Source organism: Gymnodraco acuticeps, unplaced genomic scaffold (assembly GCF_902827175.1).
Source record: "Gymnodraco acuticeps unplaced genomic scaffold, fGymAcu1.1, whole genome shotgun sequence".
Classification (NCBI taxonomy): domain Eukaryota; kingdom Metazoa; phylum Chordata; class Actinopteri; order Perciformes; family Bathydraconidae; genus Gymnodraco; species Gymnodraco acuticeps.
In genome coordinates this window covers 636,869-663,401 of record NW_022990981.1, presented here as the reverse complement: position 1 = coordinate 663,401, position 26,533 = coordinate 636,869, and the positions used below count along the sequence as shown (strand labels likewise).

Genomic DNA, 26,533 nt, shown 5'->3' with positions numbered 1-26,533 from the left:
TAACACACAATTATCCTTGCTTATATTTATTGGTTTAATTCCATAATCTCGGGCTTTTTTGGCGTCCGTCAGGAACTGAATTTCAAAATAAAAATAACCGGAAACAGACGTAGGCCTCTAGGAGTTTAGGATGGCCGAAGACATTACACTACCCATAATCCCCAGCTATCGTTTAGCTACACTCTGGTGGCTACCATTAGCAGCTAACTTTTGTGCTCCGATTTTTACATAAAAATGGAATTATGGATTATAAACAATTTCTTCAAAGCCACAGATACATTATTAACCTATGGATCAACCGATTAAGCCGCGTTTTTTTCTCGTTTTAATGCCATTGAACAAGTCTTTGATCAGATTGACAGCTACGGTGAGACGATCTCCCGTAAAAGCTCCGTAAAGGTACGTGTTGTGATGTCTGTTTGCTTCCTCTGTCGCGAGATCGGATCGCTTAGTGATGATACTATACTTAAATAATCTGTGGAGTCTCAGCTTTAATCGGATATATTTCTATCACAGACCTTCTACTTTCCCCCTATGAAAGTATGTACTCTTAATATTTTTTTAATCAAATATAACACATAAAAACAATAATTCAATAAAGTGCTTTAACCACTAGGCGGTGCACACAAGGTACACACAGCAATAATAACTTTGTATTATTAGTGTAGGATGCTTATGTATGTACAACATCTGAAGATGTATAGTTTTATTCATGCTTTCACATCATTTTACAGCATATTGCTATACTATTTCAGACTCAGTATTCACATTCTTATATTCAAAGAAAATCAGTAATATCTTTAAAAACTACAAGTCCTTTTCTATCAGCTGTGCACCGTTATAGTGTAAATATAACCTATCTATGAATTAGATCAAATGTAAAAGTCAGCCGGATTAGTGTTGATACTGCAAGGAGACGTATTGTGTGAAGAGAAATTGAAGATGTTGTTTAATTGCTGATATATTTATGATCCACGTCAAGTATTCAGTTTCTGCGTTATTTCTTCCAGTTTTTCCAAAGGTCTTCTCATCAGGGCTCTATAAATAAAGAACTACGGCAGATCTGTAATATGTAATGCAGCCGAACCGTGTATTACAATGCCGTTATGTGATGACTTTCAAAGAGAAAAGCAAGAACTCTCAGAATTAAGTATTATTTTATTTTTTTTAAATGTTTTCCGGATTTCATATCATATAAACACCAAATCCCAGCATGCATTGCGGCTAAAACATCCAATCAGTGAGCTTAAACCATAGCTGAGGATCTTGGGTAATCGCTCGAAATGCCTACGTCTGTTTCCGGTTATTTTTATTTTGAAATTCAGTTCCTGACGGGACGCCAAATAAACCCGAGATTATGGAATTAAACCAATAAATAAAAGCAAGGATAATTGTGTGTTATTGGTGAGTAAATAACAGTGTGTTATTTTGAAAAGCAGGCACTAAAAATAGGGGTAAAGTTCCCGGCACTTTCCTCTTCTTGGAGAGCGCCATGTGTAATTATTTGTCTCTCCCTGTCTGTTGCTAACACGCCTGTTCACTCTCCTCTCCACTTCTCTCCCTGTATCGCTAATTATTCTCTTCACTTACTTTCCTCTCAGCTTCTCTCTGCCACGCTCTCGTCTCTTCTTCTGTGTTTCTCTCCCTGTATCGCTCTCTCGTCTCTTCTTCTGTGTTTCTCTCCCTGTATTACTCACTCGTCTCTTTCGCCCCCTGTCGGCGGCGGTTAAAATAGAATCGCCCCGTCAAATTTGAAATCCCCTATTAATGTATTGATCAGTGGCGGCGCCAGAGATTCTCTCTAGGGGGTGCTGTGGGGTAGCTTGACGTTTCATAGAGGGTGCTCAAACATGCTCAAACATGGGTAATGGGTTTCCCATTAATGCACCAGCGCTACAGTTGAATTTTCTACTGCAACACTCCCCCCACGCACACACAGTGTACCCGCCATTGTGACTGTTACAATGAAGGCTCGGTAATCAGCTCACGGCATATAGGTGTAAGCAGGGGTAAAGTGCTATTTTTACAAGTGGGGAGTGGACCTCACCTCCTCTAGGAGGGTCCTCACCTCCTAGTGGGGTCGATTTTTTTTAAAATATTGAAGTTAAAAGCATCAATCTGGTGCACTTTGAGAGCAAATGAAGAGATCTATGGATATACTGTATCTCTCAACATACATATGAAACAGAACTGTAAACAGATTTTCTATTTCTTTATAGATATTTTACAAATCACTCTCCTTTTAAAACAAACCGTTTGAGGCCCACTGAGATAACTAGACTAAAGTTAACTATCTAAACACTGAGAGTCCTTTACAACCCACAACCCATATAGAACCACAGACAGCAATCAGAATACTGGCATTTCCATAACGCTTTGCTGCCGCCCATTCAGTCCACACTAGTAGCAGCTGCAGCTTTCATCTCTACAGTATATTTTCAAAAACATGAAGAAAAACGTGCTGCTTGAATGGTCTTTATTAAGTATAATAATCTAAATATACTTAAAGTACCAAAAGTGAAAGTAGTCATTGTGCAAACATATAACATATAAACATGTGCCGATATAACTCTGTACTAACACAACACGAGCTAGGAACCAGGCTGAGGTATGAAACTAAGGTTACAGGCAAACGTTAGATTTGTTCCGTCTGAGTCAGTACTGACTTTAACGTAAAACTCTTTTAAATGCTCATACGCCGACGCCGTAGAGTCTGACTCTGAGCGAGTGCTGCTGCAGCTGCTCTCGGCTTTGTCCATACTAATTCATTCATTCATTCAATGCTCGCCGGTTCAGCGGTTCCACATTGTTTGTTGTGAGGAGTCTGATGACGTATATTTTAGTGCGACAGCCAGGGGTGACAGGCGCGTACGCGTCACAGGCAGCTTGCTGTTGCCAGATTGGGTGGTTTTCCGCATTATTTTGAAGCCTGTTTACGGTGTGTTTTAACTGGGTTTTCGGCTGAAAGGCATATGAAATCTGGCACACTTTTGAACGCCGTTATAATACAGTGCTGAGAATGAACGCACTTTTGAACGCCGTTATACAGCGCTGAGAATGAACGCGTTCTCAATTACGTTCATCTAGCGGAAATACAGTACGTTCAGTTCACGTTCGCCCAAAAATATGAACGCGTTCATGAACGATCGTTCATTGAACGCGTTCAGGTACATCACTGTCTGAGACTCTCAGTCTGGCAGGAGAGAGTTCTCCCTCCACCTTGTTGTTGAAAAAGCTCCTTATATCCGTTAGCTTGGCTAGCTAGCATCAGATGCTAACCACAACGATCTCCGGTAGATACCATAGACTGGTAGATACCCACCGGTGCGCGAGCTCTCTCGCTCGCTTGCGCACGCACACAAAATGGCTCGTGCCACACACACACACACACAGAGCAGAGCTTGAATGAAACACAGAGACCCAGAAGTAAGCTACTTGTACTCACGAGGCTATATGTGCAGAATCCCTCTCACTTTCAGGTGGTTTTGATTGAGTGTCCACACGTGGATGTTTAAGGACTAAAAAATGATCCATTTGTCACTTTGCTGTGTTAGCAAATAATTTGGGGGCTCCAGCTAACAGGAAGTCACTCAAGTGTCACAAAGTAATTTAGCCTATGGGTAGGTCAAAAATCTAATGGGTGCTGGCCATTGGCCTAATCATATCACCTGTGTTGGCTTTATGTTTTTGGTCAAACATTTGTTTGTTTCACATTTGCATTGATGTAATCAATAATTTTTCTGATTTAATTTAATAAAAATAATAATAATAATTTCCGAAAAAAAAAAAATCAGTCGCATTGACCCGAAGACACATTTTGAGTTGTATACACTGCTGGAAAGAGGAGATTCCTAGCTTTCTAATGATATCAGGATTGTTTTTGTACTCCAAATATTAAGCAAAATATGTCACATTATATAATGACTGTCACAGAGTCATCATTTTGAGAAAAAGGCCTTCAAAGTTTTCTCTTCTCTGGAATCCAAGATATTTTCGTTTGGATTACTGGTCTGGGGGAAGCTCGCGAGTGTGTGTGTGTATATGTGTGTGTGTGTGTTTGTGTAATTTTGCGTTTGCGTGTATTGTGTTTGTTTCCCGGGGAAAATCCTCACGAGAAACACTGGCTGTTGTTATGCCTGCTGTGACGTTAAGTTACTCCGTTCTCCACTTGTAATTATGCCGTTACAAGCTTCAAAGTTGTATTTATCATCTGAATTTGCCGAAACAAGTTTAATATTCTGAAAGCCAAGACTTTGTTTAATTGAAATCAGATGAAAACAAACTGTAAGGGAGGGGGGGCTGCGCTGCAGAAGAGCAGATTGCGAGTGAGAGCAGATTGCGAGTGAGAGGTGCCTGTCATCTTCCCTTTACAAGCTTCAAACATGTATTTATCGTGTGATTTTGGAAATAAAAGTTTCATATTCTGAAAGCCAAGACTTTGTTTATTTAAAATCAAACAAAACACCCGAACCCCGAAAAAATAGTTTTTTACGCAAATCCACGTTTATTTTGAAATGAGCCGTTGTGACTTCCGACTGATTTCGATAGAGCGGGTCACATATTTCTTGGGGGTGCTTAGGGGGTGCTTTGGCAATCCTGGAGGGTGCTTCAGCACCCCCTAGCTCCCCCCTGGCGCCGCCCGTGGTATTGATTATAGGTCCGGGTCCGTATAGCTCGGCGTCTGGGTCCGGATCCGGACCGCGGTCCGCCTGTTGCCGACCCCTGCCCTATAAGAATTAGGTCTATCTTTCCAGGCTCAGTTTTTCAGGGGTAAACAGAAAAAAGTTAGTAAGGAAGTATCTTAATTTCAACCTCACTGAGACTCCTAACATCTGCTTCAGCTGTTGTTCAGCTGAAGATGACGTCCAGGCAGTGGCAGGCAAGGCTGCATTCCTCAGAGGAGAATAATGACAGAGCTTAGGAGGGGGACGCTCAAAATAACATCACAGTGGGCAGAGAGAGGAGGTCAACAGAAACAATATGATGACTAATAAGATAAACCATGTTTACATACAAATGATTTCCTCTGACAGAACGGACAAAACCTCCCTGCTCTCTCATTAACATTCATCATTTCCACTCAGATGAGACTACGTCTAACATTGGTTACTATTATATAGGCAATGGAGTATGCTGTATAACAATCACCCTGCCTTTCGAACACACAGCAAACACACATGACCATTGAAAAACATTATAAATAAGCATCTTATACACATCTTATCACACTATGATGTTTAGTCAGTTAGTAAAGTTGTTCTTATTTAGGAAGGAAGTGTAGGTAGGATCAAAGATCTAATAATATACCTCAGGGAAAAAGTTTTTTTAATTGTCCTCTAAAAAATCCAAAAGCCCTCAAACCAAATAATAATTACTGTGTGCCTGATATTTATTTTTCCTATTTGCAATATAACTCCATTGTTGACCAAATAAATGAATAAATATCCTTAAAAAATGGTTAATGAAGTATAAAAGAAGAAATATTAAAATAAATCAAAATTGGAAAATCATGAATACAAGGTGTCACGACCTGGCTCAAGGAATAGTAAAGTGGACCAAAAATTCCAATAATATATAGTGGTAATGTATTATTATATATGATTAAAGCTGTGAGCAGCGATGAGCGGGTCTTCAACGATCCACGCATGGTTCGCTGTTGTCCGCACGTCAACGTGTCACGTAGATGTCTTCCGTACTCGGCCGTAAGAAAACGTGGGAAGTTTCGGGCGATCGGACAATGTACATGGGAGTTACAGCAAAATCGTGTTTCATGGCGGTTATGTTTCTGCATGGCAACGAGATATGATGACACCCCATAATAGGCTTAGATGTCTTGAGGGCTGCATCGTTATATACCATGAGGAGTTTTGGGCCGCTTGGAGCCTGTTCACTGGAGTTATGAGAAAACCTTGTTTCATGGCATTGTGTTGCCATGGAAACGGCATATTATTGTTTGTTTGTTTGTAGCCTTTATCTAACCAGGTGAAAGCCCCTTGAGATCAAAAGATCTCTTTTTCAAGGGTGACCTGCAGGACATTAGTTACACATGTAACATAAAAACAACAGAACAACAATAAGGATGACATACAACCAGTGACGTGCGGTGAGGTTCATGGCTGGTGAGGCACTGACTCTTTCAGAGTCAGATTTACAAATATTATATTTTGACCTTAATCGAAATATTCGGTTATTTTCAAAAGCTTTTTTAGTCTGATGCTTCAATTCATTTTAAACAGACCGTTCAACAAAAGGATAGGCCTATCCACAATTTAAATATTGGATTGTTCTTTCTTCGTAAGATATCATTTGCATTACAATTGTGGTCTTACCTTGACTTGAAGATGAAGTCCATGCTATCCTTCTGGCAGTGACGTGCGGTGAGGTTCATGGCTGGTGAGGCACTGACTCTTTCAGAGTCAGATTTACAAATATTATATTCTGACCTTAATCGAGATATTCTGTTATTTTCAAAAGCTTTTTTAGTCTGATGTTTCGATTCATTTTAAACAGACCGTTCAACAAAAGGATACCCACAATCTAAATATTGGATTGTTCTTTCTTAGTAAGAACCAATTTTCATTACCAATGTGGTCTTACCTTGACTTGAAGATGAAGTCCATGCTATCCTTCTGGACAACAATCTCTATTACTTTTTTGTAAAAGTCCTCCTTATCTTCCTGTAGTTTCAAAAGTCTAGTTTGTTGTTCGCGTCTAGTCTACCGTCTCTGCGTAGAATAACAGTAGCAACAAGGACCTGTGGGCTCACGTGCGCCCCCTTCAGTGCGGCAGAGGTTATGGCTGCCTCCCCTGGTGCTTTTTTCATTGCCGTTGTACGGCGAGCCTAAATATCATATATACGTGAAATAAATTATTTAGAGACTATAGATGGCGAGGATAAATGTAATAAAGGGATCTACAAACATTACATTGGTGACCTACAGTGAGATGGTAACAGGCATGCGCTTAGTGCCCGCTTTCCAGACAGTTTCTGTGAGGTGACGCATTCTGAGGTGAGGCAGAGCTCATCTGTGCCTCACCTCACCCCACAGTAACTGGCTTGAGCGCGCTCACAAAATAAGTGCCCGCGATAAATTAGTGCCCGCGCTCCAGCAAGTTACTGTGGGCTTACGTGAGGCAGAGCTCGTCCCTGCCTCACTTCTCATCGCTACCATGTAGTTGTAGCGGAGCTCGGCAAATTTGCTGATTTTGACTATAAAAAGCGATTGGAATCAAACAGAAATCACATTTACAACACAGATCAGTGGAGACATTTTATTATTATTACTATTTAGTTTTTCTTTAGTTGTTTTTCCGTTACATTGTAGTATGGCCAGTCTATGAGTATGACAGGTGAGGCTCTGCCTCCCCTGACTGCACGTCGCTGCATACAACATAATGTACAGGGTTCAGTTTACAAACTCTATTTACAGAGACAGGTACCATGAGTATCAAACAGCATGTCACCCAGCCGAGTTTTAAAATTATGCAGGGGAACCAAAGTGCTCAGTTTTAAACATGTTTGCAGACTGTTCCAATTTAGTGGAGCTGCACAACTAAAAGCTTTCTTCCCTAAAACAGTCCTAGCACTTGGCACATTTAATAAAACAACATCATGAGATCTCAGGCAATATGTACTTTCAATTCGTCGAGAGATCAGAGAGCAGATATAAAAAGGTAGTTTACCCAACATGGCTTTATAAATGAACATGTACCAATGACTGAGTCTCCGTACAGTTAGTGAAGGCAGACCTGCCTTGGCATACAGGGTACAGTGATGAGTAAGTGCTTTACAGTTAGTAACAACTCTCAGGGCACTGTGATAGGCGGCATCTAACTTTTCCAGGCAATGGGCAGGTGCATTCATATAGATCAAATCACCATAGTCCAGCACAGGCAAAAAGGTCACAGTGACTAGCCTTTTCCTGGCTTCAAGCGAGAAACAGGACTTGTTTCTGAAAAAGAAACCTAGTCTAACCCTCAGCTTTTTAAGCAGATTAATGACCTGAAGTTTAAAAGTACGACAATCATCAAGCCAAATACCTAGGTATTTATAACAGGTAACCACTTTGAGTACTTGTCCTTGCATAGTAACAATATCCAAAGCAGTGTCTGTAGTCTTTTTAGCTTTAGAAAAGAGCATTAACTTGGTTATATCAACATTTAAAAGAAGCTTAAGCTCAGAGAGCTGAGTCTGAATAATGTTAAAAACAGCCTGTAATTTAACACCAGCCTCCTTAATGGAGGGACCTGCACAGTACATCACGGTATCATCCGCATAAAAATGTAAAGTAGCTTCATCCACATTTTCACCTAAACTGTTGATATATATAGAGAACAAAAGTGGACCTAAAACAGAACCTTGAGGAACACCATTAGCAATGTTTAACCACTCAGAAGACAGCCCATCAAAGTGAACACATTGGGACCTTTCAGAGAGGTAGTTCACAAACCACCCCACTGCATGGCTGGATATGCCAATACTGAGTAGCCTCTGCTTCAAAATGCGATGATCAACGGTGTCAAACGCTTTGGAAAGGTCAATAAATAGAGCTGCACAACTCTGCTTATTATCTAAAATACTCGTAATGTCATTCACCACTTTCATTGTGGCAGTGATGGTGCTATGTTGCTTTCTGAAGCCTGACTGATGTTTAGACAGGATATCATTTTTACATAAAAACTCCTTTACCTGTTCACTCACTAGGCGTTCGAGCACCTTCGCCAGAACTGACAATTTAGAGATTGGCCTATAGTTATTTAAAATAGTTGCTTCCCCTCCTTTTAGTAAAGGCAAGACATAAGCTGACTTCCATACTTTTGGAATTGCATTTGTGCTGAGGGAGAGGTTAAAAATAGAAGTGAGAGGTAGAGCAATAAAATCTGCAGCTATCTTTAAAAAGAAAGGTTCTACGTTGTCCGGGCCAGCCGGTTTCTTAGGATCTAGCTTAAATAAGGCTTCATGAACAACATTGACAGTAAAAGGAGTAAAACTGAAAGGGTTTTCTAGACCACATTGTTCAGAGTCATGGATTGGGGTGTTCACAGAAGCAGAGTTAGTCACAGAATCAAACATAGAACCGCAGGACACAAAATGCTCATTAAAGCAATTTAGCATAGTAGCCCTGTCCGATATAGTGCCAGATGCTGTGGTAAGGCACGGAGGTAGCTCATTACGGATCTCACCGGTGGATATCGATTTTATGGCTTTCCAAAATGTCCTCGGATTATTTAGGTTTTCTGTGGTAACTGACAAATAGTACTTCGACTTTGCACTTTTGACATTTGAAGTAAAGCTATTCCTTAGCTGCCTAAAATGCAGCCACTCTACCTCTGAGCCTGATTGCCTAGCCTTTGCCCAGGCCTTGTTTCTCTCATGCAGGAGACTAGACAGTTCAGCAGAACTGTTGAGGGCCGAACCATTGACCATCATGTGAAATCTGGGTCCATTGAGTTACGACAACATTATGTTTTATGGCAAGGGATGCGTTTCCATGGAAACATCATATGATGGGACCTCAGATTTGATGTAGAACTGTTTAGTGCCGGAGCGTTAGTCTTAGCCGCCCTCTGGTCTCAGACCCTAATTAGTTTCCACATACTGTCAGTGAGATAACTCAAAACTCTCACACACAACTTGTTTGGAATTAGGAAAACAAAACAATGCACCTATTATGAGATATGTGGGCGCTTTATGACCAATTAATGTCAAATGATAGACTGAGAGGGGGGGCATCATGTTTCAGTGACAGCTTTTGGATAATCCTAGCAGCCTGTTTTTAGTTCAGTACTAAAGCGTTGAACGTAGTGATTTACGAGCATGTTGTTGGTTTCTGTGTTTTTTAGCGTGTTGGAAAATGAGGAATCTCCCAAATCCCTGTTTGAGTCCCTGTGACTGAACATGCTAAGATTTATGGTGACAACAGCAAAGGCACATACAAGAACAAACATACACATTAAAAGTGCACACATTCTTCAACCGCAGAAGGATAATAACATTCATCTCCGTTTGTTGTGTGTTAACCCTAGTGTTTGTGTGTGTGTGTGTGTGTGTGTGTGTGTGTGTGTGTGTGTGTGTGTGTGTGTGTGTGTGTGTGTGTGTGTGTGTGTGTGTGTGTGTGTGTGTGTGTGTGTGTGTGTCTGAGAGCCCCATTATCAGCGGTTCCTGTCATTAGACATCCTCTGATTGTCTTCTTGTACTGACGCCTTTTTCCTTGGAACCAATAGGAAACCCCCCTTTCCCTGGACCTTGAGGAGCAACCACCCAAAAATAAAACATGTTCTGCACAATGTGTGTATGTGAGGGTGTGAATGTGTCTATAGGTTTGTGTGCGCTATAGCCAATACAAGTGCTACATAGTGATGTCACTGTTACAGCACTAAACAAAGGAGTCCAATAGAGGCGCTTCAGGCAGGGGGGAGTGTGTGGGAGACTGGAGTGATCCATTGTGCATCAGTTGAAGGTGCTGCAGGATTTGCAGGGATGGTGTTAAAATATTTCAAGGGTAATGAGATCTAAACCACAGAATAGCCTGTGACATTGTATGGATGCTGCAAAATAGTAATTGCACCTAGCATTCATGCACAAAACATGTATTAAATGAGCACTTCTCTCAAAGTGATGAATGCCTAGTGCTTTACACATATTTATGACTAAACTATAATGAATGTCCAAGAGCTCACAAAAGAGGATGCAGTCTGTGCTGACATTGAACTTCATGAGATGATCAGGCCCTCATGATGCAGGGGGAAGTGGTCACATGTGAGCTCTACTGGAGGACTGAAAATTCTGCTGAGAAGAATGAGAAGGGACTTTTTTAAACCTCATTCATGGAATCCCACAGTTTAAGATATGTTCTACTCCTCATTCACACACACCTATATTCACTGTGAATGTGTAAGGATAAGGTGTCAGAGGTGAGGGGTCAGAGGATTTAGTGGGGGCAGGGATAAGCAGGCGCTACACAAGCATTTAGTTCTAATAGGATTGGAAGTGAACTAAAAACAAAAGCGGTTTTCACGCCAAGCCACAAATTAACACTAGAACCGCCTGAGGTCGCTGTATACCTAAAACCGCCAACGGGTAAAATGTACCCGCTATTGATTTTCAAGGTACAATGTTCTTTTATTTATCATACAGAACAGTGAGTTTTGATCGCACAGGGATGAAACTTATACCAATAGAATCTGTGGACTCTCAGCTTTTCATATGATATAGTTTGTGCAGATAGCATGAAGTATAAAATATCGCTACCAGTGCTGATTTAAACGCTTGGTGTTAGACTTGTGTTTTGTTTAGGTACAAATCTCTCTCTCTATCTATCTATCTATAACTATCTATCGATCCATCTGTAATGTTCTGTTCTATGGACATATAATTGTCTACATAAACAGACGACGCGGACTACTTCTCTCATTCCGATAGTCCATCTTTATTCAACTGGCACGTAACCTGCACACATGCATTACATCTTCAACGTGAGCTCAGTCATTCAAGATCTTGTATTCTCCAAGATGTTACACTATCTATAAATCTCTCTCTCTCTATCTCTAAGGAACCGCAGTAGACAAAAGGCGTTGCTATAGCAACACGTCATGTTTACGCTGCATTTTCTATGAGGTAAATATTACCCGCTGGCCGATATGGGTATAAATGGCAATTTTTTCAATCTGACTTCCTATTGACAATTTTTAACAACAGAGGGTGCTATATAACACACTTTCAGGAAAAGTCACAGACTGGGAGACTTTAATATGTTATGGAAAAAAAGTTACATACAATCAAAAAACAGCTGCGGGTAACATTTACCCGTTGGCGGTTCTAGTGTTAAACATGCCAGCAGTGTGTTTGGTAGGATCTTGTATGTGCCATGCTAATTTCCTTTTTTTTTTTATTGAACCTTTTCTGGGATTTCAAATATATATATATATATATATAAATAATATCAATATTTTTCTTAACTAACCAAAGTCAATTTAAATAGCGGGCAAAAATTGGTTAATTGCCATGCATGTGGTGTTTGATATAGTTTACGTTAAATTTCAACTATTTTAGGCAGAAAAACGTATATTGACTAAACTTGTTAATCATTTAATATAATTTAGAAAGGTTTTTGTGAGAAATCATTTCATTGTATATTTCAATTTGAAAACAACATTATTAATTTATACATTTTAATCAATTTTTTTTTAAATTATGAATCCATTTATTTTATTATATTTCCTTGAGGCTGGGGAAGATATCCAGCATGTAGTTCAACATGCAAATGTTCTAATGCAAGTAAGTATATAAGTATAACATGGAAAAGTAAATAAAATACATTTCATAGGAGGATATGGATTTATTTTCTCTCACCTTGTAATTACACAATCAAACCATCTATAATTTAGCTCTGGCCTTCACTCACAAAAAAACATTTTGTTGAATTGGACACATTTTTCAAAGCTCTATTGACTGACATGCAATGACTGGTGTTAAGGGAAATGTTTACATAATGTCCTCAGTTATTGTATGTATAAAGAGATTGTGTCTATTCTGTACTATAGGGATGTAATACTGTTATTGTACCACTGTGAGGCACTGTAGTATTACGTGCTACGTAATGACCAGTCTTGCGTCATGTAAATGAGGGTGTGTTCACCTGATGCACGTGTACACTGTCTATGTTTGTTCTCTTCTAAGTTAGCTCGGCTGAGCGAAGGAATCATCTGTGAAGCAGAGGAATAAATCATGCTCAAGGGCTAAACAGTTCATCGTCTCCGTCTACAATATTTCTCTCCGAGTGCAGCGTAGGAAGAAGCTGCCATCCTAAACCTCAACAACTGGGACTGATGGAAGAATCTGCGAGGAATGAACTAGGAGCAGAGAAATAATCATATTTAAAAGACAGCAGCTTCATAAGAGGCCAACAAGAGTGACAGGGTGTGTCAGTGTGCTGAAGGATAGACCAGCTATCCAGGCCAGACTCAAAAGACTTTCCAAGGTGTAAAATGCTGCTGCCGGAGTACTGACTGGAAGTATTGCTGATATCATGTCTACCATCCTCTTAAAATACTCTGTCCAACAATATCAGTCTCAGGAAGAAAGGTTTTTTATTCAAAATAGCAGAGAAACATGCATTATTGTTCTCAGGAGGGGACATTGACAGAGGAGTACTGGAAAAGTACACAGTAAAAGTACTTCTGGTAGAAGTCAAACTAGAACCGAGTCCAACAGTGTCAGTTTTCTTAAGAACTTGTGGTAACAAATATTTGTATCACTCGTCAAATATAGCAGGAATGAAGAGCAGCTGATTTGAAAAAACAAACTCGAGAGACGGCTGAGTGACCGCAGTGCAGAATCGCTGTATAGTTTAAATCTCCTAACAATGTTGTCCATTTTCGACAGAGGCATATTATATTTACAGCCCTTAATAACATCCATTTTCTGGGCTCAATGTGTGTCTTGGCCGTTTCCGTTGTGATCGCTAAATTCACCTTGTTTCCCCTTGTTTATAATATTATCACCGCTTTTGTTTTGAAATCACTTCCGTGAGTTTGGCCCCGCCCCTCGCTCCAATGACCATTAGACCATTTAGTAAGGTAAAAAGCAAAAAGCAAAAAGTCCTCTCAAACGCTCTTCCGTTTACGTGTTTAATAAAGAAAAATAATTGGACGGTAGATACACGGATTGTTCGCGGGCGCGAGCCGGCTCCCGTCGTTCACTTAAAAGACCGACACATCACTAGCACAGATGTCCACATGTTTCAGAAACAATACTGATGTAGTGTGGCACAGAATGCTCCTCCGCTGTTGCATACTGTTCATCACATCAGTGTAATCTCCTCTGTTATGTACGCTCTTTAACACAGACTCTATTGTGAGTGTGTGGGAAGTCTGCTGCTAAGTTGTAGGCAGACCGAGCTAAGACACCACAGTGGGCACTGGGCACCCAACTGACACACACATGTACAGTATAAACACACACACTCAGTAATGTCCTGTTCTGATTAAGTTGTATGTTATCGAGACGGTACATGCTAACATTGTCTTGAACTGAGGCATTCACTCAATGCTTTATTCGTCATGTATTTCTCGTAATAGACAAATCTTCCTTTTCTTGAAGAACTGTGTAAGAATGTAGGAATAGGCATATCTTTAAACTCAATCTGTGTTTTGTCACCCAACTTCCGGCTTTGTAAAAATGACTACGGTAACACTGTATATTAAGGTACACAAATTAACCATCAACCAGTTGTTAATTAACATGCATATTTAGCAGTATATTGGCTCTTTATTAGTCATTATAAAACACTTATTAATGCCTTATTCTACATGACCATATTCTAATGAATTGTTGAAAATTCAAATAATTAAATTCAGAGGCATCATTACAATGCATATATTTTCGGTACAAACATTTCAAGGGCTTTTTAATTTCAAATTAAGATGGAACAGATTGTCTAGCATAGAAAAATATTGTTTGTTTATGGAATGTTTTGGGATATCAGCATCCCGTGAGAAGCTCCTGGCAGCTTCTGATGTGGTTTAGGTGTGTGACGGCTCACACTGAGGCAGCTTTTCATTTCAAACAACAACGAGTTGGTCTAGATGCTGATAACACTGATCAGAACTGTATTTCATTATTGAAAGATGGACGGTGATGGGCATCAGGTTCATGTAAAAAGCAATAATGGTTTGCAATTTTGAGTTCCTGATGTGCTCATGTTGTTGTATAAGCGTGTCACACTCCTAGGTTTATGTCACGGTTTTAGTGTTGTCTGTCTGGTTATGGATTTTGTAAGTCTGTTCATTCTGTGTTTTGTCTTCCTCCTTGTGTTTTGTCTGGTCCTCCTCCCTGTCGTTAGTTTCCCTGGTGTGTCTGATTGTCTCATTGTGTTCACCTGTTGCCCTTGTGTTTCTCCCTCCCCTGCCCAGCTGTGTCTTGTCCTGTGATTACCCTTCTGTGTATTTAGTCTTCCCCTGTGTTCCATGTCGGTTCATTGTTTCCCCTCCATGTTATTCCACGGTCTGTGTCCCTTGTGCTGCTCGTTTGTTTTGGATATTTTGGATACTGCCTTTTTTTGCCACAGCTTTTATTATTTAATAAAGCTCGCTTTTTCGTTAAATTCTGCATTTGAGTCCTACCTGCTTCACCCAATCGTAACAGAATGAACCGACAAAATTTGGACTCAGCAGATTTGAATGTTTTGGCCCCACAGGCGGAATGTCTTGGGTACTGTCTGGAGTACATTCCAGAGAGTACACCTGGAAGAACGCCTCATCTAGACGGGGTAAAGAGGCTGCTTTGAAGGAGGAACGCCGGGAGGTTGCTCGCACGCCCTGGCTCAGGAGCTTGTTGCCTGAGTGGCTACAAACTTTTACAAGTAGCCCTGAAGACTTGTCACAAGCTTCTAACCCTTTCCTGGGATCCGACTACTGTCCTGTTGGAGGTCCACGGAGTCTCCAAAAAGCCTCTAGGAGATGCAGGGCCTCTCTAGTCTCCTCTCGAGTTCCCTCTCGAGTCCCCTCTCAAGTTCCTTCTCAGGTCCCCTTTCGAGTCTCTTCTCGAGTCTCCTCTCAAGTCTCCTCTCGAGTCTCCTCTCGAGTCTCTTCTCGAGTCCCCTCTCGAGTTCCCTCTCCAGTCTCCTCTCAAGTTCCCTCTCAAGTCTCCTCAAGTTCCCTCTAGAGTCCCCTCTTGAGTCACCTCTCGAGTTCCCTCTCGAGTCACCTCTCGAGCTCTATCTCTCGAGTCTCCTCTCGAGTCCCCTCTCCAGTCACCTCTCGAGTTCTCTCTCAAGTCACCTCTCGAGTTCCCTCTCAAGCCTTCTCTCGAGTCCCCACTCAAGTCTCTACTCAAGTGCCGTTGGAGGTTCCGCTGGGGGTCCTGCCAACTCCATGTCCTGTCCCGTTGGGGATCCCGCCGATTGCTCTCCTGCTGGGGGTTCTGCCAACTCCATGTCCTGTCCCGTTGGGGGTCCCGCTGACTACTCTTCTGCCGGGGGTCCTGCCAACCCAACACACTCTCACTCCCTAAGCGTCCAGGAGCGACGTTTGGTCAGTGTCCGTGGCGTCCAGTTGTGACGCTCCTAGGCTCCTTCAGCGTCATAAAGGGACGCAAATAGCTTTCAACTGATTGCAATGTATTCCCATCTGCGGCGGGATTTGACGCTCATGGAAGCACGGCATTCGTTTGTGTCGGCTGCCCTTAAAGGCAATGTGAGCGTCCATTCCCATTGGATAACGGAGAATTGTACACCCGGAAGTAAGTATTCCTCTTACTGTCGATTGATTTTACAGTGATATCTGCACTACTCATTGACTAAAAAACACCAGATTATCCTTGATAATTACACAACATTGATTGGTTTAAATTGTGTGCAATGCTTTTGTATTTTTCCCCTTCGATTCGGAGAAACAAATATTTTTTCGGAGTAAAGGATGGCAGAAGACACTACACTACCCAGAATCCCCAGCTATCGTTTGGACTACACCATGTGCTCTGTTTGACAAACCCCGTTTTTCTCACTATTCATTCCAATGGCTGGCGTCTATGTCACGTGATCTTCAAATTTCTCCCTGCAGAAAAAGAAAACATGGCCGAACTTCGTTTTATTCTCGGTGGAAAATGCCAATTTTAAAGTTAGTTTGGCCATTAAAAAGCGTTTTGATGTCATTTGATGTGAGAAATATGAGTTGTTATTTCAGATTATGTGTGCAGTGGATGTCCATGATCTTTAGTTTGCTAGTTATTACGAAGATTACTTTAGGAAATCGCGACGTTTTCATTGTTACCAAGGTGGTTGCTAGGGACGCTGCTATCGATATTATTTCTGTTATGTTGTGTAACTGTTTAATGGTGTTATCTTTATTGCTACCCCCTTCCCCGTCAATGTATAGTGTTGGTCCACAGCGCAAACATATTAGTTTAACAAAATCCGCATCTAAAGATAGCCTACGTTATTTTCCCCTGTGCAATTTCAGTCTCACATCTCACAGCACATCGTCATTAACAAATACCGGAAACAGACCGAAAACTTTTTTTAAATAAAATAATACTTTATTCCGAGTGTGCTTGCTTTTCTCTTTGAAAGTCATCACATAACGGCATTGTAATACACGGTTCGGCTGCATTAAATATTACATATCTGCCGTAGTTCTGTATTTATAGAGCCCTGATGAGAAGACTTCTAGACAAACATGAGGAACTGAAAACGTGACGTGGATCATAAATATATCAGCCATTAAACAACATCTTACATTCTTTTCACACAATACGTCTCCTTGCAGTATCAACACTAATTCGGCTGACTTTTATATTTGATCCAATTGGTAGATAGGCTGTATTTACACCATAAAGGTGCACAGCTGATATAAAGGGACACCTAGTGGTTAAAGCATGTTATTGAATTTCATTATTTTTATTATTAGATATTAATAGGATCCCTATAAAGTATATTCATTACTCGTTATTCTCTACTAATAGTTAATTAAAGACTGTATATAATGACTATTTTGCACATCCCTTTCAAGATTTTCTAAGGTTTATTGACATATCATATAGGCCTACACAACTATGGTGTAGTTCTGCATTGAATGAAAAACTTGGGTCGCAGGTTCCTCAACAACACACTCTCACTCCCTAAGCGTCCAGGAGCGACGTTTGGTCAGTGTCTGTGGCGTCCAGTTGTGACGCTCCTAGGCTCCTTCAGCGTCATAAAGGGACGCAAATAGCTTTCAACTGATTGCAATGTATTCCCATCTGCGGCGGGATTTGACGCTCATGGAAGCACGGCATTCGTTTGTGTCGGCTGCCCTTAAAGGCAATGTGAGCGTCCATTCCCATTGGATAACGGAGAATTGTACACCCGGAAGTAAGTATTCCTCTTACTGTCGATTGATTTTACAGTGATATCTGCACTACTCATCGACTAAAAAACACCAGATTATCCTTGTTAATTACACAACATTGATTGGTTTAAATTGTATGCAATGCTTTTGTATTTTTCCCCTTCGATTCGGAGAAACAAATGTTTTTTCTGAGTAAAGGATGGCAGAAGACACTACACTACCCAGAATCCCCAGCTATCGTTTGGACTACACCATGTGCTCTGTTTGACAAACCCCGTGATAGTCCTCAAGCTCTGTGATTGGAGAGTGTGCTCCGAGGGTTACGCCGATTCTCGAACAGCACTTGAAATGGGATGGAACCACGGCAGACTGTCCAAAACTGGATTTGAACGGGTCCACCGCGTCCCCCCCCCCCCCCCCCCCATCCCCAGAACTACACATGCTGGCTATTCTGTTTCGCAACATGTTCTCTATCTATGGCACGTCTCTACTGGGAGTTGTAGTTTTAAAAGACGTTTTCGTATTTCCCATAATAAGAAGTTGCCAGTATTAAACTGTGTACATCCCTGGAGGTTTAGGGGATAGGAAACACTCAAATTTAAAACATATAATTAATAAATGGGTGAAAATTGCTTGTGCCCATAATGGGCAGCATTAATATATATACACACATGCCAGCTAAGGTCAAAAGAGCTTTATTTAACAGCTGGTCTTATGTTTGTGACCCCTGTTGTTAATTGATAACATTACATTACATTAATTGATAAGCCTGAAACATGCACTTGTTAAGGTTCAGAGGCAAGTTTTGCAAATATGGCAGTAGCCATCGATCAGCTTAAAATAAGATATACTTTATTGATCCCAAGTTGGAACATTTGCGTTACATCAGCATGTGTAACAGTTAAATATGCAGTGGTGTTTATTTGTAAATCATTTAGTATAATCACACAAATTCTGTGTTTTATATTTAACAATTCTGTGTTCTTTATTTATTGATTGTTCAATACCTGACAAGGCCGGAGATGAAATATCTACAAACATCTTATAAGAGTATAATACATTATGTATAATATCAGTTAAAATAAGTGCTTCAACATAGTTAACATTGCTGGAGGTATGCACAAATATTGATAGATGTCTTGTAATGCACTATTGAGGAACCTGCGACCCAAGTTTTTCATTCAATGCAGAACTACACCATAGTTGTGTAGGCCTATATGATATGTCAATAAACCTTAGAAAATCTTGAAATCTTGAAAGGGATGTGCAAAATAGTCATTATATACAGTCTTTAATTAACTATTAGTAGAGAATAACGAGTAATTAATATACTTTATAGGGATCCTATTAATATCTAATAATAAAAATAATGAAATTCAATAACATGCTTTAACCACTAGGTGTCCCTTTATATCAGCTGTGCACCTTTATGGTGTAAATACAGCCTATCTACCAATTGGATCAAATATAAAAGTCAGCCGAATTAGTGTTGATACTGCAAGGAGACGTATTGTGTGAAAAGAAATGTAAGATGTTGTTTAATGGCTGATATATTTATGATCCACGTCACGTTTTCAGTTCCTCATGTTTGTCTATAAGTCTTCTCATCAGGGCTCTATAAATACAGAACTACGGCAGATATGTAATATTTAATGCAGCCGAACCGTGTATTACAATGCCGTTATGTGATGACTTTCAAAGAGAAAAGCAAGCACACTCGGAATAAAGTATTATTTTATTTAAAAAAAAGTTTTCGGTCTGTTTCCGGTATTTGTTAATGACGATGTGCTGTGAGATGTGAGACTGGAATTGCACAGGGGAAAATAACGTAGGCTATCTTTAGATGCGGATTTTGTTAAACTAATATGTTTGCGCTGTGGACCAACACTATACATTGACGGGGAAGGGGGTAGCAATAAAGATAACACCATTAAACAGTTACACAACATAACAGAAATAATATCGATAGCAGCGTCCCTAGCAACCACCTTGGTAACAATGAAAACGTCGCGATTTCCTAAAGTAATCTTCGTAATAACTAGCAAACTAAAGATCATGGACATCCACTGCACATATAATCTGAAATAACAACTCATATTTCTCGCATCAAATGACATCAAAACGCATTTGAATGGCCAAACTAACTTTAAAATTGGCATTTTCCACCGAGAATAAAACGAAGTTCGGCCATGTTTTCTTTTTCTGCAGGGAGAAATTTGAAGATCACGTGACATAGACGCCAGCCATTGGAATGAATAGTGAAAAAAACGGGGTTTGTCAAACAGAGCACATGAGAGGCTTCTCAATACTCAAATTTCCCCTCCTCGACTCCCCTCCTCGGTTCCCCTCCTCGAGACTTAGACCCGCCCACAGGAGATGCGAGCGGAGGACCGAGGAGGGGAAGCAGCAGACGTTTAAAGAAATGAGAACTCCTCTCCTCTGAGCGGTCATTTTAAAGAGACGTCCGTTCATTATTACGTGGCAACAGCTGCATCAGCTGTCGAGTGTTTTGTCATAGCGCTGTATCTCTGTTAGATCAGCTGAACATTGTTCCCCCACATATTTACTTTGAATTCATTGAGAGTGCGGTATAATGAGACAACAGGCTACAGATGCGGATACACACACACAAATATATTTATATAAATATATACAATTTAAAGTATGAGAGCACTCTCATAATAACGTAACACAATCAGAGACTGGATATATCCCCCCCTCTCTCTGGTCGCTGAAATGGGGAATTGAAATTACGGGCCAAAAGTTGTATTTACAAGTAGGCCTATTAAAAGTAAGCAGAGGACACCAAACCAACTGAGACCCGTCTGTCCGCCGCATTTACGCACTGTACAACACACACCTACACACTGTACCACACACACCTACAGCTCCAAAAGCATAAGCCGTTGTGTATTTTATTATGTGAAGCAATGGTCTTAGAAAAATATCGACTCTTTGTTTGTATATATCTACTAAACTAAAGCAAATAAAGAGAGTAGGTCTGTTATACTGGGCCGAGGCTATATACAGGACGGTCCTGTACCCAACGCCAAATGGCTATATACAGGACCGTCCTGTACACAGCTCTCTGAAATGGCTATATACAGGACGGTCCTGCACAGAAGCCCTGAAATGGCTATATGCAGGACGGTCCTGTATATAAGGTCTCTGAAATGGCTATATACAGGACGGTCCTGTACACAACGCCAAATGGCTATACACAGGACCGTCCTATAAACAGCTCTCTGAAATGGCTATATACAGGACGGTCCTGTGGATAAGATATCTGAAATGGCTATATACAGGACCGTCCTGCAGCTAACATCAAATGACTATATAGACCGGGCTATTATAGCATGCTTAAGCAAGTTTCGCGGGTGGTAATGTAGGGATAGGATTCACAGATAAATATTCTCACGACAACATTATTTTCAATGAGTTTCCCCTCAATATAAAATTGTGGCAATTAAATCTCTTTCCATGCCAATTGCTTAGCTTTTTATGCTGATTTCAGTCTTTTTTTTGGCTTATCTTTTTATGTTGTTTCAATCATTTTCTACTTTATATTTTCCAATGCACAATGTTTTACTTGTAAAGGATATCACTGCATACTTTAAAGACTACTCGGTTTTATTAAAACTGAAGGTTTTTTTTTAAAGAATACGCCGACATTTCGTTGACGTGTAGTGATTTTGCATTGAAAGCAACACAAATCATTTATCGGCTACACCGGCATTTTTATTTTAGAAATCGGAGAAACCGTATTTTGAATTGTATGTAGTATGCAGTATGCTGTACATTTTTGTAATGTATCCTGCTGTAAACGTTAATTGTACACCAATTATATCCATATTTCTGTAGACTACATAAAAAGCGACTCGATTTTTCTGCCGATAAAGACGTGAAAATCCCATAAAATGTCAGGTTTCATTTCTAAAATTGGTGAAGGTCACCCTCTGGTTTCAAACTAGGGCTGCAACAAACGACTAATTTGATAATCGATTAATCTATCGATTAATGAAACGATTAATCGATTATTCGGATCGTTAAGGTTTTAACTGTACTACTACTTATATCGATACTGCTTATCGATCCGGTCCTTTTAACGATAGTATTAACGGTTCTTTTGACAAGAAATAAGGTAAACTAACTAAACAAATTGTGAACAAAACTAACATTGCTTTTTATTTTAATTAAATGCATAATATTTCACATCAAAAGAAACAACAATGTTTTAACAAATCATATTAAATAATGTGATGACAGAACTGTAAACAGAATAGCTGAAACTTTAACAAAATAAATAACTCAGTTACCTCTAATCATTAACCCATGTTTGTATAACTGAGTTAACTCTGTGTGTTGCTGCTAGCATACATAACACCTGACGTGGAAACGTTACTCGTGGACGGAGCTACAGAGCTGCTAGAAAGACAGTGGAACCCGGTGCATTCCTCCGTGTGAATGTGGAGCACTTTTGATCAGTAGCGTGGCGTGGGGAAAAATGTAGGGGAAGCCCATTTTTTGGGTCGGGGGGTGGTCAATAACGTAACCAGATGAGTGATTACAGCGCCCGGTATCATTTTACACACATTTGTATCACACAGATGCAGGACTTGCACACGCCTGTTATCTAACCGACAGGTCCGCACGCACTCTCCAGCTGAAACTCTCTCCTTATTAATTTAAGCATTTTACTTATTAATGTATGCAGACAATCACACAATCTATGTGATTTTTGGATTTACCGTGCCTCTCAATTGCCCGTGACAGGTTGGCAAAGTCGATGAATCCTGAAGTTGCCCAAGGATTGTTCAGGGAGCACGAATCCTTGTCAAAAAGAAGACATGGCCAGCAAAATAGACGCTGAAGTTTAGCGCTTCCAGTTAGCCACTCCGTGCGGACATAATTGTCCTCATTGAACGTCCGATTCTCTCCCTTTTTCCTCTGCGTACACACAGCTCGAGTGCGGGCATTGGCCTGTCATCTGATTTAATTTGTAGTTGCTGCTGTAGCGGAAGTTTAGTAAAGTTATGTTTGATTAAGTACGCCAAATCTCCACCCTCCATAATGCTTCATTTGCTTGATAATTTCTAACGGCGGTGATGACAGTTTACAGTATTAAAACTGATGTTGATGTGATTTGATTGGATGGCAGTGTCCAATCAAATCGCCAGCCGCCAGCCGCCTCTGAAGGGAAGCAAGAGGCGGCTAGCTTCCCTTGGCATGGCCCTGACCAATCACAGGTTGGCAGGGGCATCACGTGGGCCTCATCTGATTGGTCAATCCCTCCATTTTTTTTCACCAAGGGAAGCTAGATTCGGCTGGCCTCCTCTCGCAACAGTGAGTGCAATCTACTGTTTCACCATAACATCTAGAGGGGCGCTGTTTGTTTCACTCTTTGTAAAATACTCAATGAGAATGGGGGAGAGCCGGGCCGGCAGCAACACACAGCAAAGGAGAATTATCGAAACAAAACAAAGTGTTTGTATTTATTTATTTAAATTATAACTACAATCCGAAAAAACAGGGGAAGCCTGGCTTCCCTTGGCCTCCGGGAGAAAACGCCACTGCTTTTGATACATGTTTAGACAAATTGCTCGTGTTACCGCCCTTACATGCTAAACTGTTATTGCACTTTTGGTAACGAGTATTGTCCACATCGAGACGGCTAAAGTTTAACCACACCTCGGAGCGCGTTCTCTCCGCCATCTCCTCCGTGTGTGTGTGTGTGTTGCTGCATGTAGCAGCTGCGTGTGTGTGTGTAAACTGCCCCGTCCCCTCGCAAGCAGGCGGGGGAGAGATCTCTCGTCTGAATTGGGAAGATCGAAAATACATTATAGACGCATTTTATAGTCATATTGCATATTAGAAACGGAGTTGGCGACACTAAGACTGCGATATAATGTTTATGTAGCAATAATACATATGACATATGTTTTCAATGTCTCCTGTACGGTCCTGTATATAGCCATTTCAGAGACCTTATATACAGGACCGTCCTGTATATAGCCATTTCAGAGGGTTGTGTACAGGACGGTCCTGTATATAGTCATTTGGCGTTGTGTACAGGATGGTCCTGTATATAGCCATTTCAGAGACCTTATATACAGGACCGTCCTGTATATAGCCACTCCCGTTATACTGAGTGATATTATACACACTGCTCTGCTTTCTGCATGGACCTTACAGCTGTTCTCTCTGGAAACATCGCGACGCGATGAAAGCAGTTTCTAAAATAATATCCAGGGGATGCATGCATAGCTGTCATTGGCTGAGATAAGTCCGGCCGTGCGTCACGCCTCCACCGTTCCCGGAAATGCATCCGTGGAGGAACCATCAGTGTATCCTCGGTTATAGCTCCTCCAGAGAGCCTCCTCGACGCTCGATGCTCGGTCTTCGGTGTGCATTTAGAGAAATGAGACGTCCTTCAAAATGGCGCGCTGAAATTCATTTCCGGGTCACTACCGTAGGACCGAGGACCGAGGAGTCGAGGAGGGGAAATTTGAGTATTGAGAAGCCTCTATTGTGTAGTCCAAACGATAGCTGGGGATTCTGGGTAGTGTAGTGTCTTCTGCCATCCTTTACTCCGAAAAAATATTTGTTTCTCCGAATCGAAGGGGAAAAATACAAAAGCATTGCACACAATTTAAACCAATCAATGTTGTGTAATTATCAAGGATAATCTGGTGTTTTTTAGTCAATGAGTAGTGCAGATATCACTGTAAAATCAATCGACAGTAAGAGGAATACTTACTTCCGGGTGTACAATTCTCCGTTATCCAATGGGAATGGACGCTCACATTGCCTTTAAGGGCAGCCGACACAAACGAATGCCGTGCTTCCATGAGCGTCAAATCCCACCGCAGATGGGAATACATTGCAATCAGTTGAAAGCTATTTGCGTCCCTTTATGACGCTGAAGGAGCCTAGGAGCGTCACAACTGGACGCCACGGACACTGACCAAACGTCGCTCCTGGACGCTTAGGGAGTGAGAGTGTGTTGGCCAACCCTGTGTCCTGTGCCGTTGGAGGCCCCGCCGACTACTCTTTTGCTGGGGGTCCTGCCAGCCCTATGTCCTGTGCCGTTGGAGGTCCCGCCGACTACTCTTCTGCCGGGGGTCCTGCCAACCCTATGTCCTGTGCCGTTGGAGGTCCCGCCGACTACTCTCCTGCCGGGGGTCCTGCCAACCCTATGTCCTGTCCCGTTGGAGGTCCCGCCGACTACTCTCCTGCCGGGGGTCCTGCCAATCCTATGTCCTGTTCCTCTGGGGGTCCCGCCGACAACTCTTCAGTCCACATTCCCATCCCTCATAATGTGCATATACGGCTCCCAGAGCTGAGCAAAGTCCTTCTGCTTGCCCTTAGCGATGTACTGTAAGTCAGTCTTTCTAGACCAACACTACCAGAAAGTTCCTTCAACCAAATCCTCAGTGATGGGGCATCTGTACTTTTCCAACATAAAGCGATAGCCCTCCTGGCTTGAAGAAGGCCAAAATACAGAAGCTTGGTCCATTTTGAAGTCCTTTGGATATATTCCAAGTACACAAAGTTTGACGTTCAAAGGGACATTCATGTTAAACATCTCTGACAGACACCTAAAAAATCCTTCCAGAAGATTTGAATTTGTGGACATTCCCAAAGATAATGAAATAAAGTTCCTTTCTCATCCAAACACTTAGAGCAAACGTCTGGAATATTGGCAGACTATGATGCAGTTTGACAGGAGTTATGTACATTCTCAATAACCATTTATACTGAAGTAATTTGAACCTAGTATTTATTGTCTGACTTTGTGCTTTTAGGCAAGTAGCATTCCAATCTTCCTCATCAATATCCTCTTTTATATCCGTTTTCCATGCACTTCATTTATCTAATGCTGATTCAGTGTCAAATGCAACCATGTTGAATAATTTAGATACTAGGCCCTTTCCTTCCAAACTTGCAAGTGTTATTTCCTCAAGTTTTGATAAAGGTGGTATAGACATTATCTGTTTATGTTTTGATGACATGTAACTTTTTAACTGTAAATATTTAAAAAAGTGCTTTTTAGTGATTTGATATGTCCGACATAGCTGATCAAAAGAAACTAATGGATCGCCGGAGCTGTATTAGCTTAACATGCTTATTGTAGTTGTAAGTGCACTGTCTTGATGGAGCATATGTGTGGGCTGGACCTGCGTTATACAGGAAAGGAGTGAGCAGGGGGGAGTTTTGTCGATTCTTGTTCCGTGACTTATCTTCCTCACCCTCTCAGACTTTCAGTTGCACGCGCTACTAAAGAGACGCGCTACCATGGAAACCAAACAATGTTGTAGCTGTATTAAAGTCCGAGTGGAAACAGTCGTGAGTAAATCCAATTTTGTCAGAAATCGGTAGAAATGCGGGATAAATATGACCCCGGGAGGAAACCGGGAGAGGGCAATGAAATCGGGAGTCTCCCGCGAAAATCGGGAGGGTTGGCAAGTATGGGTACTAGTACGGTCAGAGGGTCACTAGTTCATCAATAAGCTTACATGTTGGTACTTTGGTTCTACGAGTGCTGCTCCTGGCGTCACTAGTAAGGCTTATGTGGTAACTAGTTGGACAAAAGTGCCACTAGTTGCTGAAAAAGAGTGACTAGTGTAATGTTTTATTTAACTAGTAAAGCAGAGTGCCAAACTAGTTTGACCATATATCTAACAAGTGAAATGAAAGAGCCAACTAG

At 41.1% G+C, this 26,533-nt stretch overlaps 1 protein-coding gene across 9 annotated transcripts in view; it reads left to right on the top strand.

Moving 5' to 3' along the window:
• mcf2l2 (MCF.2 cell line derived transforming sequence-like 2) overlaps positions 1 to 26,533 on the top strand; it is a 179,429-nt gene that overhangs the window by 22,933 nt on the left and 129,963 nt on the right. The window lies entirely within an intron of this gene.